Genomic DNA, 16,419 nt, shown 5'->3' with positions numbered 1-16,419 from the left:
TGGGTTTTTATATTGTTCTTTTCTAGATGCTGAGGTGCAAGCCTTTTTGGTTCCGGAGCTTGCACATTCTCTTTTAAGTGTGTCAGAGGTTATGGCTGTTGGGTTTGATGTTCTGTTCTCTAACGATCTGTGTTCCTTCTACAGGGATGGGAAGAAGATCTACAGTGTTGAGAGGAAAGACAGGCTCTTTCTGGTGGAGATGCCCATTGAAAATGGGGCTGTTGGTAAAATGGGACTGGTGGAAAATGGGGCTAGTGGAAAGTCCATTGAAGATGCCCAAGTGCAGTGTGCAAATGTCCCACCACACCATGATTGTTTGCACTTGTGGCACAGACGCTTTGCGCATGCATCGTGGTCGTATGTACAAAAAGCCGCAGAGAACACAATTGGTTGTAGGTTCAAGGCATGTGACAGATACCTAGATTGTCAAGCCTGTAAGCAATTGAAGGTCACAACATGCACATACCCCAGGTCAGAGAGGAGAACCAGTAAACCCTTTGAACTTGTGCATGCAGATTTGTCAGGACCCATGCCAACACCTTCTTTAGCTGGGTCTAAATGGATTCTGGTTCTGATTGATGATTTTTCGAAACACACCTGGTTGTTCACACTTAAACAGAAGTCAGAGGTGGCTGCACTGATCAGAGATTGGATCACAGTGGTAGAGCTGCGTTTCTCTACCAGGGTGATTTCCTTTCAATCTGATCGCGGGGGGGGGGGGGAGTTCACAGGTTCTGCGTTGCAATCGTTTTTCAGGCAGAAAGGTATCAGTCATCGTTTGACTGCCCCTTATTCTCCGCAACAGAACGGGGTGGCGGAGAGAAAGTTTCGGACCCTACAGGAATCAGCGAACGCTATGTTGGCAGACTCGGGTTTGCCACAGTGCTTTTGGGCTGAGAGTTATGAGACAGCATGCTTTGTTCAGAACAGGGTGTTCAATTCAAGTGTGGGAGACACTCCGTACTTTCTGTTTCTGCTTCATGGGAAGAAACCGAAAACGGATTTTCTGCGAGTGTTTGGCTGTGAGGCTTGGGTCCTCATTCCAAAGGCCATGCGCAGAAAGGGTGAGCCAAGGTCTAGGAAGATGATCTTTGTAGGCTATGAGCCGAGTTCAAAGGTGTGCCGTTTCGCATACCCTACTGGCAACCAGTCTAAGCTGCTTATTAGCGGCAGTGCTGAGTTTTGCGAGCAGAGTGGGTGGAAACGTCTACACGGAAACCCGGATGTTCTGTTAGACTCGGATGAGGAAGAGGAGGAGGACGAGGCTGAACCTGTTGCTGAGGTGCACAGTCCACAGCCACAGAGTCCAGAGCCGGGATCTCCAGGGCAGAGGCTCCGAACCTCTCCAAAGGGGAGTCCCAAGACCCCTCCACAGGTCTCGGTCAAGTCTGAGCCAAGGAGTGAGCCATCCTCACCAGCAGACCCAGCTGTGCGGCCAAAAAGGCGCAGCAGGTCAGAGGGGGAGGTTTCTGACACAGGAGATGGTAGGGTTGATCCAAGTGAATCAGGCACAGTTCCAGAGTTCACGCTGAGGAGGTCAGCAAGGTCAACCAAGGGTAAGCCACCGGAAAGGTATGAAGCCACTAGTGTCTGGGTTGGTGTGGCTAGATGTGAACCTCAATCCTTTGAGGATGTTCAGAAATTGCCTCAGGAAGAAGCTAGCAAATGGCGTGAGGCGATGCAGAAGGAGATGAACTCAATGGAGTCTTTTGGTGTGTTCTCACTCACACAGCTGCCGGCTGGAAAGCAAGCTGTGAGTTGCAGGTGGGTTTACCGACTTAAACCCACAGAAGCTAGAGAACCACAGTATAAAGCGAGATTAGTGGCCCGAGGATTCACACAGAGGAAGGGTGTCCACTTCACAGAGGTCTATTCGCCGACCTCGAGAGCAGAGACTTTGAGAACGCTTTTGGCGATAGCAGCACAGAGAGGTTGGAAGGTGAACCATTTTGATGTAGATGTCGCCTACCTGAACTCAGACCTCCAGGAGGAGTTGTACATGCTTCCTCCTCCAGGGTTTGAAGTCAGTGAGCAAGGCGTCGTGTGGCAGTTGCACAGATCCATCTATGGATTACGCCAATCTGCCAGGAATTGGAATATGTGCCTGCATGAAGCCTTAGAAGAGCTAGGTTTCAGGAGAAGTGTTGCAGACAGTTGTCTTTACATTAGGGATGCAGGCTTGAAACAGCAAGTGATTCTTGTATTCGTTGATATCTCGATAATGGCACGGACTAGTGAACAGGTGGAAAAGTTTGCTAGGGAGCTTGGAAAGCGGTTCAAGTTAAAGCAGCTTGGAGACGTCAAGTCGTATTTAGGCTTAGAGATCACAAGAGCAAGTGATGGAAGCTTTTTGCTTCGCCAGAAAGGTAAGATTGAACAGTTGCTTGAGAAGTTCAGGATGTCTGATTGTGCAGGTCACCCATGGAGACTGGTTACGTGAAGGAGTGTCAGCAAGTAGAACGCGTTGTGTTCGAAAATACTGAACTCTTTCAGTCAGCTCTGGGTAGTCTATTGTATCTGTCACAGTGGAGCAGACCAGACATTGCGTTTGCTGTCAATCTGCTCAGTAGAGAGGCTTCAAGTCCTAGTGTGCAGGCCTGGAATGGTATTAAATGGGTGCTACGTTACCTGCAAGATACCAAAGACTTTTGCCTCAAGATGTCAGCTGAGGGCGGTGTCAAGCTGACCGCCTGGGTGGATTCGGATTGGGCTAACCTTCAGGACCGCAAATCAGTGTTAGGCCTAGTGGTGAAGTTTGGGGACTCAGTAGTTGGGTGGAGGTCCCGGAAGCAAAGTCTCATAGCGCTTTCGTCTACTGAAGCTGAGTTCAGTGCGCTATCAGAGGTTTGCAGAGAGTTGGAGTTCTATGTGTGTTTGGTCGAGGAAATCTGTGGAGAGAATTGTCTGCCCGTTGTGGTGCATGAAGACAATCAACCGTGCCTCAAATTGGCCGAGACGGGGCAATTCAAGGCGAGGACCAAACATTTGGACATACGTTTCCAGAATGTATGTCAGAGCGTTCATGAGGGGCTAGTTGCTCTGAAATACTGTCCCTCAACCAAGAACCTCGCTGATGGTTTCACTAAACCATTAACCTTCCAGAAGCACGAGGAGTTCTGTGAGGGTCTGTGTATGGGGAAAGCATTGTTGGCTGTTGTACCCAGATGCAGGACAAGAGGGGCTGTAGAGTTTGGAACTGACAGGGTTAAAACTCCGTGGTGTCCTGTATCTGGGAGGAGCTTGACGCAGGGAAGTGCGTCATAGTCTGTGTGTGTTCAGAGAAGTGCTTTCGATTCTGACTGAGACTGAGAGAGAGACGCAGCAAAGGCTGCAGAGAGACAGTGTGTGCTTTTGGAGAGCACAGAGATGCCAGAATGTTCTGATGGATTTATTGCTTTGTAAATAAACGCTTCTAGAGATAAGAACCGATCTGTCTTTGGACTTGATTTATCCCTCATCTCACACGGATGCAGGACCGCTGCTACTCTGCTATTCCTGCCAGGTCAGCTCCCGAACAGAGCTGCACAGGGGAAGCGCTGACTGGACGGCAGGATTAATTTCCCCAGACATTTTTCAGTCTTGCCCAAACACTACAACAACAACAGCAGCAGCAGCAGCAGCAGCAACAACAATAATTGTCAGGTTTGCAGGTGATTGCTCGCGAGTAAACAGCCAAGACTCCGACCTGTCTTTTACAGGTTTTATTAAGTGCAAACTATGTACAGTTCAGAGATCCAAAGTTCATGTCTGTCACAGTCACTTGCAGGTTCCGGGAGTGGCCCTTTCCGGTCCCCCCCCCCATAAATACTTGGCCACCCCAAATCTCCGCCTCCCCTCCTTACGTTTGACACTCTTGCAAAAACTGGGAAACAGAAGCGGCATGTCCGTTTCCCAACCAGCCTGGCTGAGCGAGGTGCTTGGGCTCACAGTAACGTCTGTGAGCCTTTGCCTCGCCTCGCCCCCCCTTTCCCCCTCTGCCTCGACGAAGTGCTACTTCTCAACAATGTTGGAGGCTCCCTGTACTCTTCTGCCCCCCTCCCACCTTTCGATGGCAGCCCCCTGACAACAACAACAACAATAATAATTTATTATTATTTGTACCCCGCCCATCTGGCTGGGTTTCCCCAGCCACTCTGGGCGGCTTCCAACAAAAGATTAAAAATACATTCAAATGTCAGACATTAAAAACTTCCCTAAACTATATAAGTTCTTCTGTAGAACACGGTTGAGGAAGCTGTTGCTCATACTTCCAAGTCCTGCTTGCGTTTTCACCTCACTGTAGTAATTCTTTAAATAATCAGCAAAAAGTCTCTAATACCCAATGTCACTATAAGGGTGTGGATCGAGGTTGCAGACGGTGTCTTTGCTGAGCCTCCTTTCCTGGCAGATGACATTCTTGTGTGGGTCTTCTTGTTTCCAGAGGCCTCCTCCCATGCTCCAGTCGATAGGCCGCCATTTTCCAGTGTGGATTCATTGTTTCACGCAGGAAAGACAGAAAGGATGTTCTGTTAGAAGGGTACTGAGTATCAGTAACATTAGACCCTCTTGTTGCCCCAGAAATTATCACCACTGTTGGTGAATAAATAATAAAAAGGAGGCTTTTTATAATGGAGGAATGGAACCAAACTGCTGCTGGGGGGTTGCCTGCTCCCCCCACTCAAGAGGATTGCAGAGAGTCCTGCAAGGACCAGGACCCTGGGCAGGCAGGCAGCATTGGGGACACCTGCTGCCCCAGCTAGGCATACATAACTAACCTCTACTGGATTGTTGGGAAGTTGAAATGGGATAACCCTGTGCAAAGCTGCAAACAAAGCAAAGTGACCTTACCAGATGCTTAGCTGACAGGTGGAGTACAAAGTGGAGGCCAAAGCTTTTGGGATGTGCCCGCCACTTGACTTGTGGGGCTAGATGGCAAAGAGCCCTCCTTGTGGCCTCCAGAAGAGAAGAGGGTTAGAAGTCAAGAAGAACTCAGAAATGAGCTCTTCAACAGATTTCACCTTCCATTGGAAGCCCTAGGGTGAAAGTGACCAGCCGCTTCATGTTTCTGCAATTCTCTCAGTTTGCTCCTTATCCTCTTCTCCTGTTCCTTTTTCCTTTGGTTTCACCTCTGTTAGACAGCCAGTAAGCCATTAATTTGGATTGCAAATGCTTGCGAGAAGCTCAGTGAGCCATGCCTGAGAGCCGGAGCTGGACCAACATGTTAGTTGAAAACCTTGCTGCATGATGCAAATCTACCAGAGAGTTATTGAGCAAAAGCGCTCGGCTGTTTTGTTTATACTTATAATCACAGATTATCATCGCCGATTGGTTGTACCCCCTATGAAAAGATGTTTGGCAAGAAACCATTCATCAAACACATGAGAATTTTTGGTTCTGACATGTGGGTTCACACACCACAAAGCTCCAAGTTAGGCAAACGTGGTTTGAATGGTATCTTTCTAGGATATCAGAAAGGTTCTTACAGAGTAATGATGACTGACACTAACACAGTTAGACTCACTAGAAGTGTTGAGTACAATGCCAAGTGGGGGGAGAATGTGGGAATTTACCAATGTAATCCTGATGACAGTGAAGAGTCTGAGGATAAACAGCAGCAAAACCCCACACCCACTGATGAAGGTTCTGATTCTGAATCTGAAACTGAATCAGATGATTCAGAGGATTTAAAGAGTGCTAAGGCCTCTCTGCGACCCTCTGAAGGCTCTGATCGAGAATTGGAGGAACCACTGTTCACTATAGGCCACTTTTCTCCTAAGAAAGAAGAGGAGAGCATTGAAGACTTACGTCTAATTCACAGGTCTGAAAGAGCCATGAAAGGAAGACCTCCAACGAGATTTGCTGATGAATTTGCTAAAGCAGCAAAAGCTGTAACTGCTGTTAATAGCTCCAAGAAGGTATTTGAACCTTCAAGCTTCCAAGAGATCCAGGCTTTGGACTCGAAGGATGCTGAGCCATGGTTAACTGCCATGAAGGCTGAGCTTGATTCCTTAGAGAGGAACAAAACATGGGAGCTAGTTCCAACAGTTCCAGGGATGAAACTGCTTGACACAAATGGGTATTCAAGCAAAGACAGATCAAAATGGCAAGGTAGTCAGACACAAAGCCAGATTGGTAGCCAGAGGTTTTTCACAGGTACCAGGAGACAACTATCATGAGACCTACTCACCCACCATGAGATATGAGAGCATTAGGCTTATGCTCAAACTTGCTGCAGAAGAGAATCTGCACGTTTCTCATCACGATATGAATACAGCATTTTTGTACGGAACCTTAGGTGAATCACTTTATATGCTTCCACCTGATGGCGTACAGGTAAAACAGGGATTTGTTTCTTCTCTGAAAAAGTCCCTATATGGTCTCAAGCAAAGTGCACGATGCTGGCACTCGAAACTCACTGAAGTGTTGTTTTCTCTAGGTTTCCAGCAAGGTAAAGCTGATCCATGTGTATTTGTCAAAGAGGAAGGGCAAAAGAAGCTGTATTGCTTATTTTATGTTGATGATATACTTTACCTTTGGAAGGATGTCAAAATATACAATAGTGCCCTAGCTCAACTGAAAGAGCACTTTGACATGAAAGATCTTGGTGAGGTAACCAACTACCTATCTCTGGAAATAGAGAGAGACCAAGATGGTAATAAAAAAATTCCTTCCAGTAGCACCTTAAAGACCAACTAAGTTAGTTCTTGGTATGAGCTTTCGTGTGCATGCACACTTCTTCAGATAAGGTGCTACTGGAAGGAATTTTTTTATTTTGACTATGGCAGACCAACACGGCTACCTGTCTACTACAAGATGGTAATATTTTAGTACACCAGTCACAGAAAATCGCTGATGTATTAACCAAACTAAACCTGATGGATGTTAACCCTGTAGACACACTGATGACAACAGATTATCAGGTAGATGATACTGAAGAAGCATTTTCTGACACGACACTGTACAGAAGTGTGCTAGGCAAACTAAACTTCATTGCCAGATGTTCAAGACCTGACATTGCAGTTAGCTGTAACTTGCTAAGCAGGCATGTCAACAATCCTACCGTTAAGGATTGGAAAGCTCTGAAACGCATAGCACGCTATTTGAAAGGCACTATGCATTACAGACTGAGATTTAACAAGCAGAAGTCTTGCGGTCTTGAGATATTTACTGATGCGAGTTTTGGAAGTGACACTACAGATAGGAAAAGCACGTCTGGAGTTTGCTACATGTACAATCAGGGCCTATTTGATTGGTCGTGCAAGAAGCAAACAACAGTAAGCTTAAGTTCTTGTGAAGCTGAACTGAATGCACTGTCTTATTCACTTGTGGATTGTGAATGGTTGTTACAATTGTGTAAAGACATGAGAATTCCTGTAAAGTGTCCAATCCAGGTTTATCAGGACAACAAAGCATGTTTGGCTTTGCTGACTTCTGAAGGTTGTAAGCAAAGCACGAAGCACTTGCAATTGAAGCTGCAACATGCTAGAGAATGTGTTCAGAAAGGACTCGTAACGGTGTCCTATATGCCAGGTAATGAAATTCCTGCTGATTTATTTATGAATGGACCAAAGTTCATCATGTACATCAAATCCAATTGGTCTACTCTGAAGAGAACTAAAACTGGAGACAATCCGAAGCCTTGACATGAGCCACAGAATATTTAAGGTAAATGATTACTTAGAGTACATAGTAGCGGTGAGGTCCAAATTCCAAAGGATGCATGTTGGGGAACCCCCACTGGGGTTGCCGTCTAAATTGGGGAGGGTGGATGCTATGTATTCAGTGGTCTGTGTTTGCCTGAGCTTGAGTCTGGACTAAGGATTCTGAGCTCCTGTGTTCTGATTCGATACATGATGTCCAATCACAGAACATTTCAGGATTTGGGCCTCTGCCATTGGCCCTTGAACTCTGAGTTGTGAGTCACAGTTTGGAAGTTTAAACAGCCAATCATGTTGGGAGTGGGAATGGCCAAAGCTTTCAGAAATGTATATAAGCAGTTGCTTTGCCCCTGTTTCGCTGTTATGTAGTTCAATAAAGTTTCTTGCTGGTATCACCATGTCTTGCCTCGTGGGAACTCACCTACACTTCACTGGTGACGAAGGTGGGATGTAAGGCTAGGTATGCATCCCTGGCTAGCTTCCACAAGCTGAAACCACTGCTGAAAAACTGTTGCCTCAGCTGAGCTGAAATCACTGACTGCAGCCACAAGGCAGATCACACAGAGCGGATGTCATGGCCACCCAGGGCCACATTGAGGAATTTGACACCACGGTTCCAGGGAAACGGGACTCCTGTGCCACCCGGCTTGAGTTCTTCCTCACAACCAATAACGTGACTGACTCCAAACTGAAGCGGGCTATGCTGTTCAGTGTGGGGGGGCCTGCTACGTTCAAAATTGCCCAGGCTCCAGTGGCCCCAGCCAAACTGAGCAATACAATGTTCGATGCAATAATGCTGAAGCTGAGGACCCACTTCGCTCCCCAGTCATCAGAGATTGCCTGCCAGCATGCCTTCTACAAATAAGACCAGGCCTCAGGTGAATCCATTGCTGCCTTTGTTGCGGCTTTGTGGCAGACTGCCTGCCACTGCAACTTCAGCAACTGCCATTCGCCCTGAAACCCAAGGTTGATGCAGAGCTAGGTCACCTCATCAAACAAGAGGTCTTGACCCAGTCCTGTATGTTCAGTGGGAGACCCCAATTGTCACTCCCCTTAAGGCAAACGGGGATGTGAGGATCTGCGCTGACTACAAGTGCACCCTCAACAAGACCCTGCAGCAGCATGCGTATCCTGCTCCAGTTGTGAGTCATCTCCTTGTATCGCTGGCCGGTGGAAAAGTCTTTGCAAAGCTCGACTTGGCCCAGGCATAGCAACAACTTCTGGTCGTTGAGGCTACCTCTGAGGCACAGACAATTGTGACCCACCGCAGGGCTTTCCGTGTCAAGACACTACAGTTTGGTGTCAGTGTGGCCCCAGACCTCTTCCAAAACCTCATGGAAGATGTCCTGAAAGACCTCCTGGGCGTCATTCCTTATTTTGATGCCGTCCTCATCACAGGGGAGTCCGAGGCAGAACTTGCAGCCCGTCTTCGAGAAGTCCTGTGCCATTTCCAAGATGCCAGCCTTAAGGTGAAGAAAGAAAAATGCCAGCTGGGGGTGCCCAAGGTTGAGTTCCTTGGGTTCCTGATTGATGCTGACAGCATCCACCCCACACTGGCAAAGGTCAAGGCCATCCAAAGTGCTGCACCACCACGCTTGAAACAAGAGCTGCAGTCTTTCCTGGGCCTGCTGATCTACTACCACTCCTTTCTTCCCCATAAGGCAGCAATAGCGGAGCCCCTGCACCGGCTATTGGACAAGAAAGCCCCTTGGAACTGGGGCTATGCTCAGGATGCTGCTTTCAATGCTGTCAAACACCTGCTCTCCTCTGACAGCATCCTTACCCATTCCGATGAGACCAAGCCCGTTGTGCTTGCCTCTATTACTTCCCCGTATGGAATCAGCATGGTCCTCAGCCACCAGTTGCTGGATGGGCGGGAGGCCCCCATTGCATTTTACTCCAGGACCTTGTCATCTATGGAACACAATTTTGCCCAGACTGACTACATCTACAGCCGCCACTTCATGATCGTGACTGACTACAAACCTCTGCTGGGCCTTTTTGCTCCTGATCGGCAGACATCCCAGATCCAGTCCCCAAGGATGCTAAGGTGGTCCATCTTTCTCAATGCATATGACTACGTGCTGCACCACCATCCTGGTAGGAAACTGGGCCACACAGATGCCCTAAGCCGCCTGTCATTGGCAGACATTAACACCGACCCATCCTCAGCCTATGGTGTGATGCTACTGGAGATTCTGCTCCAGCCACTGCTCCATGCCACAGATGTCGCCATGCACTTTGGCAAAGGATTGCACCATCTCCCGCATCTTCAACTGGGTGTGGAGGGGGTGGCCAGCAAGTCGCCTTGATGCAGAGTTCTCCCCATTCGTCCCCAGCAACATGAACTGTCAGTCCACAAGGGATGCCTGCTATGGGGAAACTGGGTCATGATCCCTGCTAAGCTGCGGACCAGAGTGCCGGAGGCTTTCCATGTGAGTCATCCAGGCACTGTCTGCATGAAAGCTTTGGCCAGGAGCTACGTCTGGTGGCCAGGCATTGATGCAGCAGTAGAAGAGTGGGTCCAGCACTGCCAGACCTGCCAAGAGTCCCAACTGGCCATGCCCAAGGCCCTGATTCAACAGTGGGAGATGACACATACACTGTGGTCAAGACTCCACATTGATTTCGCTGCCCATTCCAAGGCCAGACATTCCTGATCATTGTGGACTCTTTCTCAAAGTGACTCGGGGTGATGCCAGTCTCAACAATGACCTCCAGGGACATCATCTGGGCCCTGTGGCAGATCTTCACCACACACGACTTGCCAGACACCATCGTGTCTGACAATGGCCAAAACACCAAGCACCAAACTGGAAAACCACATGTACAAGGCTCCCCCAGAAGTTGATATTTCCAGAAACTATGAATTATGCAGATCTGCCTTGACATGCAAATAGAATCGAATTCCTTCCTCATCCTTTCTCCCTAGTAGCCGCCTGAAGGATAGTCTCCCTTGGAAAACCAAGCTGGACCAGAAAACCCCAGAGGCTGAAGGAAAATGGACTCCATTTGTCCCTTTGTGAGCCACAGAGAGAGAAAATGGCTTGGTCTTCACTGGTCTCCTGCACTCCAGAAGGATCCCTCAGTGATCTGGATCAGCCCCTCTGTGCTGCTGCATCTCTGCAGATGGCAAAAAGAGAGGGGAAACCTGCACCAATCTCACCCCTTGCTGCCTCCCCTAGAGGACAGAGGCCTGTCCCTGCCTTCTCGGCTTCTGCTCTGTTGCTCTTCCTGTTAAAGGACCTAACCTGGCTATGGTACCACGGTGGGAGCCCTCCAAATCCTCTGTCTGTTGCCATGAGGCAGCAAATCAGCTGGGAATCCAGATGGAGGAAGAGATTTGGAGTCTGGCTGCTGACACTGTGGGGACCGGGTTCTCTAGCTGCCTGGCCTCCCCCCTCGGGGAGAGAGTTACTTTCTGAGCAAGCCCTGCAGATTCCCAACATCTCCCTTAGGCCGGTAGAAGCTTGAGTGCCCCATACACGAAAGGAAATTGGAGGAGGTATTCAACCACTTTCTCCAGGTGATGATAAGCTAAGATGGCCACTTCTCTGCTCTCCATTGTAGACCCCGGAGTGATCTTTTGGGAGGCCTCCAGCAGCACCTCCACCTGTCAGAGATGAAGGAGAGGGTCACTCAGATAGTACCAGGAAGTGGGGCTGTCTCAGGACCCTTGGGCTGAGGTTCTTATTCTTACATTGTGAGGCCCTTCCCAACAAACACGTGTCATGGCCACTCAATGGCATGAAGTGGACTCCCCTCCTTCAAGGCGGAGATTCTTCTCTCCTACCCTGGCAGCATCCTACCTCCACTGCTTTGCTGCTGAACTCTTGCAGCAAGTGGGAGATGTCCAAGGGCTCAAAGGTGCTCTCAACAGCAAGGTGCTCTCAACAGCAAGGCCAGGAAGCACTTGGCCTCCCAAAGCTGCTCCGCAGGAAGGAAGGTGACCTGAAACAAGACATGAAGGTCAGAGAGGTCCACAGGGAGAACTCGTTTGTTCCTTTGTTTCGTTCATTCATTCAGAGCATTTGTACTCCTCTTCTCAGCCAAAAAGGCTCCCAGAGAGGCTTATACAAAATCAAAAACAAGACACTCCCAAGTCACAGGCTTACATTCGAATAAACAAACCAACGAACACAAACAGAAGCTTCCTTTGACCTTTGATAGCTCTTTGCCAAACTTGGTGATACCATTATTCTACGTCCTAAAGCTAAGTCCCCTGGAAATGCCAACTTTCACTTACCTCCAGGAGTCTTTGAGATGCCATATTCTAATCCAAATAAGCAAGGGTCACTACAGCAAACCTCTGCCAACCTCTCCACACTGAGGATGCCAGAACCTCAGTTCAAACAGCTGTTGCTTGGTGACATGGAACGCACGGCCACGATGCCAAGATTCCAGGAGAGTCCATGTGGCCTAGTGGTTAGAGTGCTGGGCTTGGACCTTGGAGAGCAGCGCTCAATTTCCTGCTCAGCCATGAGACGCACTGGGTGATGTTGGGCTAGCTACTCCCTCTCAGCCTAACTGGCTCCTGAGTCTGTTGCAGCACCCTCATGCTCAAAGCCTTGTGTTAGCACTTCAAAAGACTAACAAACATTTGCAACTTCAAATGGGGTTAATTAAAAAGCTCAAGACACTTATTCGCAACACCAGCCCAACAGAGATTATGCAATGGCCAGGCTTTTAAAGACCCACAAAATGTAGAATCATAGAAACGTAGAGTTGGAAGGTGCCCTGGGGGTCATCTAGTCCAAACCCCTGAAATGCACAAAGAGCTGCAGTTCTGCAGCAAGCAGGGAAACCAGAAACCAAATCCCCACTCAGCCATAGTGGTCACTAAGAGATCTTGGGCCACTCACTCACTCTCAGATGAACCTCCTTCACAGGCTTGCTGGAAGGATAACAGGGCAGGAGGAAGTAGAGGGCCCCCTGAGTTCCTTGGAGTTCAAGGAGGAGAACAGGAATTTGCAGTGTTCTGCAGTGTTTGTAGCAAACATGAAAGCAGCACAAAAAGGAGATGAATATGGTGCCATGGATCAAACTTGGGACTTTCTGAATGCGAAGCAGGTGTTCTGCCATCAAGCTTTGCTCTTTCTTCAAATACACAGAGTTTTGCATTTTGGTTGGAAGCGACCCAGAGTGTCATCTAGTCCAACCCCCTGCAATGCAAGCCTCAATGTATTCAATACTGTATGTGTTTCTTAAATATGTATATTTTAACTGCTGATTTTATTAATGTTTTGATTATTTTATGTCTATTTACAATATAAATACAGTACAACTAACTAAAATAAAAGAGAAATGTACACAGTAGTACAGTTTGTCAAACTCATTAGCTTTTTTAAAATTTGTAATCCACTGTTAATACTTTTAAAAAGTGCTGATCTGTACAAAGAAAATCACCTCCCTCCCCACCCCAAGTCTAATATATGATGTAACAGGGGTAACTCTCCCTTTCTCTTATGAGTTAGCATCCCTTCCAAATCAGCCCCCAAGTTTCAAGCTCTTCAAGAAGGGCTGGGGCAGAGGTCCCGCCAACTAAGGGCTCAGGGGCAGTTACACAGGCAGAAGATCCCAGCCAGGGTCCAATCCATACATAACCTTTTTAGACCCAGTCTCTCTGCAAAGCTGCTAAATATTCTTCCAAAAGTTGGTGTTGGAATCCGTCTGCTTCGGGAGACAATACTGAATCTTGATGTTTTACTGTCATTTCAAAGCACCGCTAGGCAGCACTGTCATTGTGCTGGGAGCCTGTCTCCACGTGCAGGGGAAAAACGTCCCTGTAGCATCATTATGGTGCCTTATGTCACAATCGGCCCCTCCTTTGTTATCCCCCACCCCGCCTGAGTAAGTGGGAGCTGAAGCCTTGATGTCGATGTGCCCCAGGCTGAAAGGCGCTGACTTCCAAGCAGGCAGGCGGGCAAGGGAAAAAGGTAAAAGGCGGATCTACACGGATCCTCGTGAATTCATATGATTTTTTCATTCAAATTAAATAAAACCACCATGATATTGTAGACCATGTCTTACTCTGTAGAAAGCATCAAAAAAATCACGCATCCACTGTTTCGGGGGGCGCAGGGGCGCAAAAACATGGTTAAAAAACACGGATCCTCATGGATCCTCATGATTTTTCCACTAGATCAGCCCAAAGTCACCATCAGATCAAAGATCATGGCCATGGGCACTGCATCCACCACAAAAATCACCGATCCACGGCTTCCTGGCGAAACCGTGGCCCAAAAACGTGGTTTTCAAGAACGGATCTTCATGGATCCACACGCTTTCTGCATCGGGCCAACCCAAACTCACCGTCAAATCACATATCATAGTAAGGGGCACAGCCTACACCACAAAAAACTCGGATCCACACCTGCCTGGCCATGCCGTGGCCCAAAAACGTGGTTCCGAAGCACGGATCCTCCTGAATCCTCATGATTTTTGCACTAGATCAGCCCAAAGTCACCATCAGATCAAACATCATGGCCATGGGCACAGCATCCACCACAAAAATCACAGATCCACGACTTCCTGGCGAAACCGTGGCCCAAAAACGTGGTTCCGAACCACAGATCCTCATGGATCCTCACGCTTTTTGCATCGGGCCACCCCAAACTCACCATCAAATCAAACATCATGTCCAGGGGCACAGCCTGCACCACAAAAATCACGGATCCACGGCTTCCTGGCCACTCCATGGCCCAAAAACGTGGTTCCGAAGCACGGATCCTCATGGATCCTCACGTTTTTTGCATTGGGTGACCCCAAACTCACCGTCAAATCACACATCATTCCCAGGGGCACAGCCTGCACCACAAAAAACTCGGATCCACGGCTTCCTGGCCACTCCATGGCCCAAAAATGTGGTTCCGAAGCACGGGTCCTCATGGATCCTCACGCCTTTTGCATTGGGCCAACCCAAGCTCACTGTCAAATCACACATCATGTCCAGGGGCACAGCCTGCACCACAAAAAACTCGGATCCACGGCTTCCTGGCCACTCCATGGCCCAAAAACGTGGTTCCGAAGCACGGATCCTCTTGGATCCTCACGCTTTTTGCATTCGGCCAACCCAAAGTCACTGTCAAATCACATATCATGGCCAGGAGCACAGCCTGCACCACAAAAAACTCGGATGCATGCCTGCCTGGCCATACCGTGGCCCAAAAACGTGGTTCCGAACCACGGATCCTCATGGATCTTCACGCTTTTTGCATTGGGCCACCCCAAACTCACTGTCAAATCACACATCATAGCCTGGGACACAGCCTGCACCACAGAAAACTCAGATTTTTCGCATTGGGCCAACCCAAACACACCATTAAATCACACATCATGTCCAGGGGCACAGCCTGCACCACAAAAATCATGGATCCATGGCTTCCTGGTCATACTGTGGCCCAAAAATGTGGTTTTGAAGCACGGATCCTCATGGATCCTCACGCTTTTTGCACTAGATCAGCCCAAATTCACCGTCAAATCACACATCATGGCCAGGGATACAACTTGCACCACAAAAAAATTGGATCCACGGCTTCCTGGCCATATCTTGGCCCAAAAACGTGGTTTTGAAGCAAGGATCTTCATGGATCCTCACGCTTTTTGCATTGGGCCAACCCAAACCCACTGTCAAATCACATATCATACCAAGGGGCACAGCCTACAGCACAAAAAACTCGGATCCACGCCTGCCTGGCCATACCGTGGCCCAAAAACGTGGTTCCGAAGCATGGATCCTCATGGGTCCTGTTGATTTTTGCACAAGACCAGCCCAAAATACCATCAGATCAAACATCATGGCCAGGGGCACAGAATCCACCACAAAAATCACGGATCCACGGCTTCCTGGTCATACCGTGGCCCAAAAAACATGGTTTTGAACCACGGATCCTCACGCTTTTTGCACTAGATCAGCCCAAATTCACCGTCAAATCACACATCATGTCCAGGGGCACTGCCTGCACCACAAAAAACTCGGATCCACGGCTTCCTGGCCACTCCATGGCCCAAAAACGTGGTTTTGAAGCACGGATCCTCATGGATCCTCACGCTTTTTGCACTAGATCAGCCCAAACTCATCATCAAATCACACATCATGGCCAGGGGCACAACCTGCACCACAAAAATCATGGATCCATGGCTTCCTGGCGACACCGTAGCCCAAAAATGTAGTTTTGAAGCACGGATCCTCGTGGATCCTCACACTTTTTGCACTGGGCCACCCCTAAATCACCGTCAAATCACACATCATGGCCATGGGCACAGCCTGCACCACAAAAAAACACGGATCCACAGCTTCCTGGCGACTCCATGGCTCAAAAACGTGGTTTTGAAGCACGGATCCTCATGGATCATCACACTTTTTGCATTGGGGAACCCCAAATTCACCCTTTATTCAAATATCTTGTACATAACCACAGATCTGGCCACAAACATCATGGATCTACTGCCAGATGCTACCCTGGATATATTGGCCAATTTTTAGGTGGGTGTGCTGGGATGGAGGAAACTGAGTCGGCTGCATCTCTATCCTTTAAGGATAGGCGTCCAATGGCTGGGCCAGAATAATTTCAGTTTGGTTTGCCAGCTCCCAGCTCTTAATGGGGCGCAATAGTCACCTGTAGCCGCTATCAGGAGTCCCGGTGTGATCCTGGATGCTTCTGTCTCTATGGAGGCATTGGTCACAAATGTAGCCAAACTGGAATTTTTGAATCTATGTCAGGTTAGGAGATCGGTACTGTACCTGTCCCTTTCCAACCTAGCCGTGGTGATCCATGCAGTA

The 16,419-nt window shown here is 48.5% G+C and overlaps 2 long non-coding RNA genes across 2 annotated transcripts in view; one reads left to right on the top strand and one right to left on the bottom strand.

Annotated features, from left to right (window-relative positions):
- LOC309523338 overlaps window positions 1–10,662 on the top strand; it is an 892,159-nt gene extending 881,497 nt beyond the window's left edge. The window contains exon 3 of the long non-coding RNA XR_014215308.1: window positions 10,444–10,662. This is a non-coding gene — a long non-coding RNA (uncharacterized lncRNA). The remainder of the gene's footprint in view (window positions 1–10,443) is intronic.
- A 10-nt stretch (window positions 10,663–10,672) lies between these two features.
- LOC309523344 lies at window positions 10,673–12,204 on the bottom strand. Its single transcript, XR_014215314.1, has 3 exons — window positions 11,884–12,204; window positions 11,447–11,588; window positions 10,673–11,250 (listed from the first exon to the last, which is right to left on the bottom strand). It is a non-coding gene; the product is annotated as an uncharacterized lncRNA (long non-coding RNA).
- Between the last annotated feature and the right edge of the window lie 4,215 nt (window positions 12,205–16,419).

The sequence above is a fragment of the Podarcis vaucheri genome, assembly GCF_965113315.1.
Source record: "Podarcis vaucheri genome assembly, chromosome: W".
In the NCBI taxonomy this organism is placed as follows: Eukaryota; Metazoa; Chordata; class Lepidosauria; order Squamata; family Lacertidae; genus Podarcis; species Podarcis vaucheri.
Note: the sequence above shows the minus strand (reverse complement) of the source record. Positions and strands in the feature narration are given on the sequence as shown.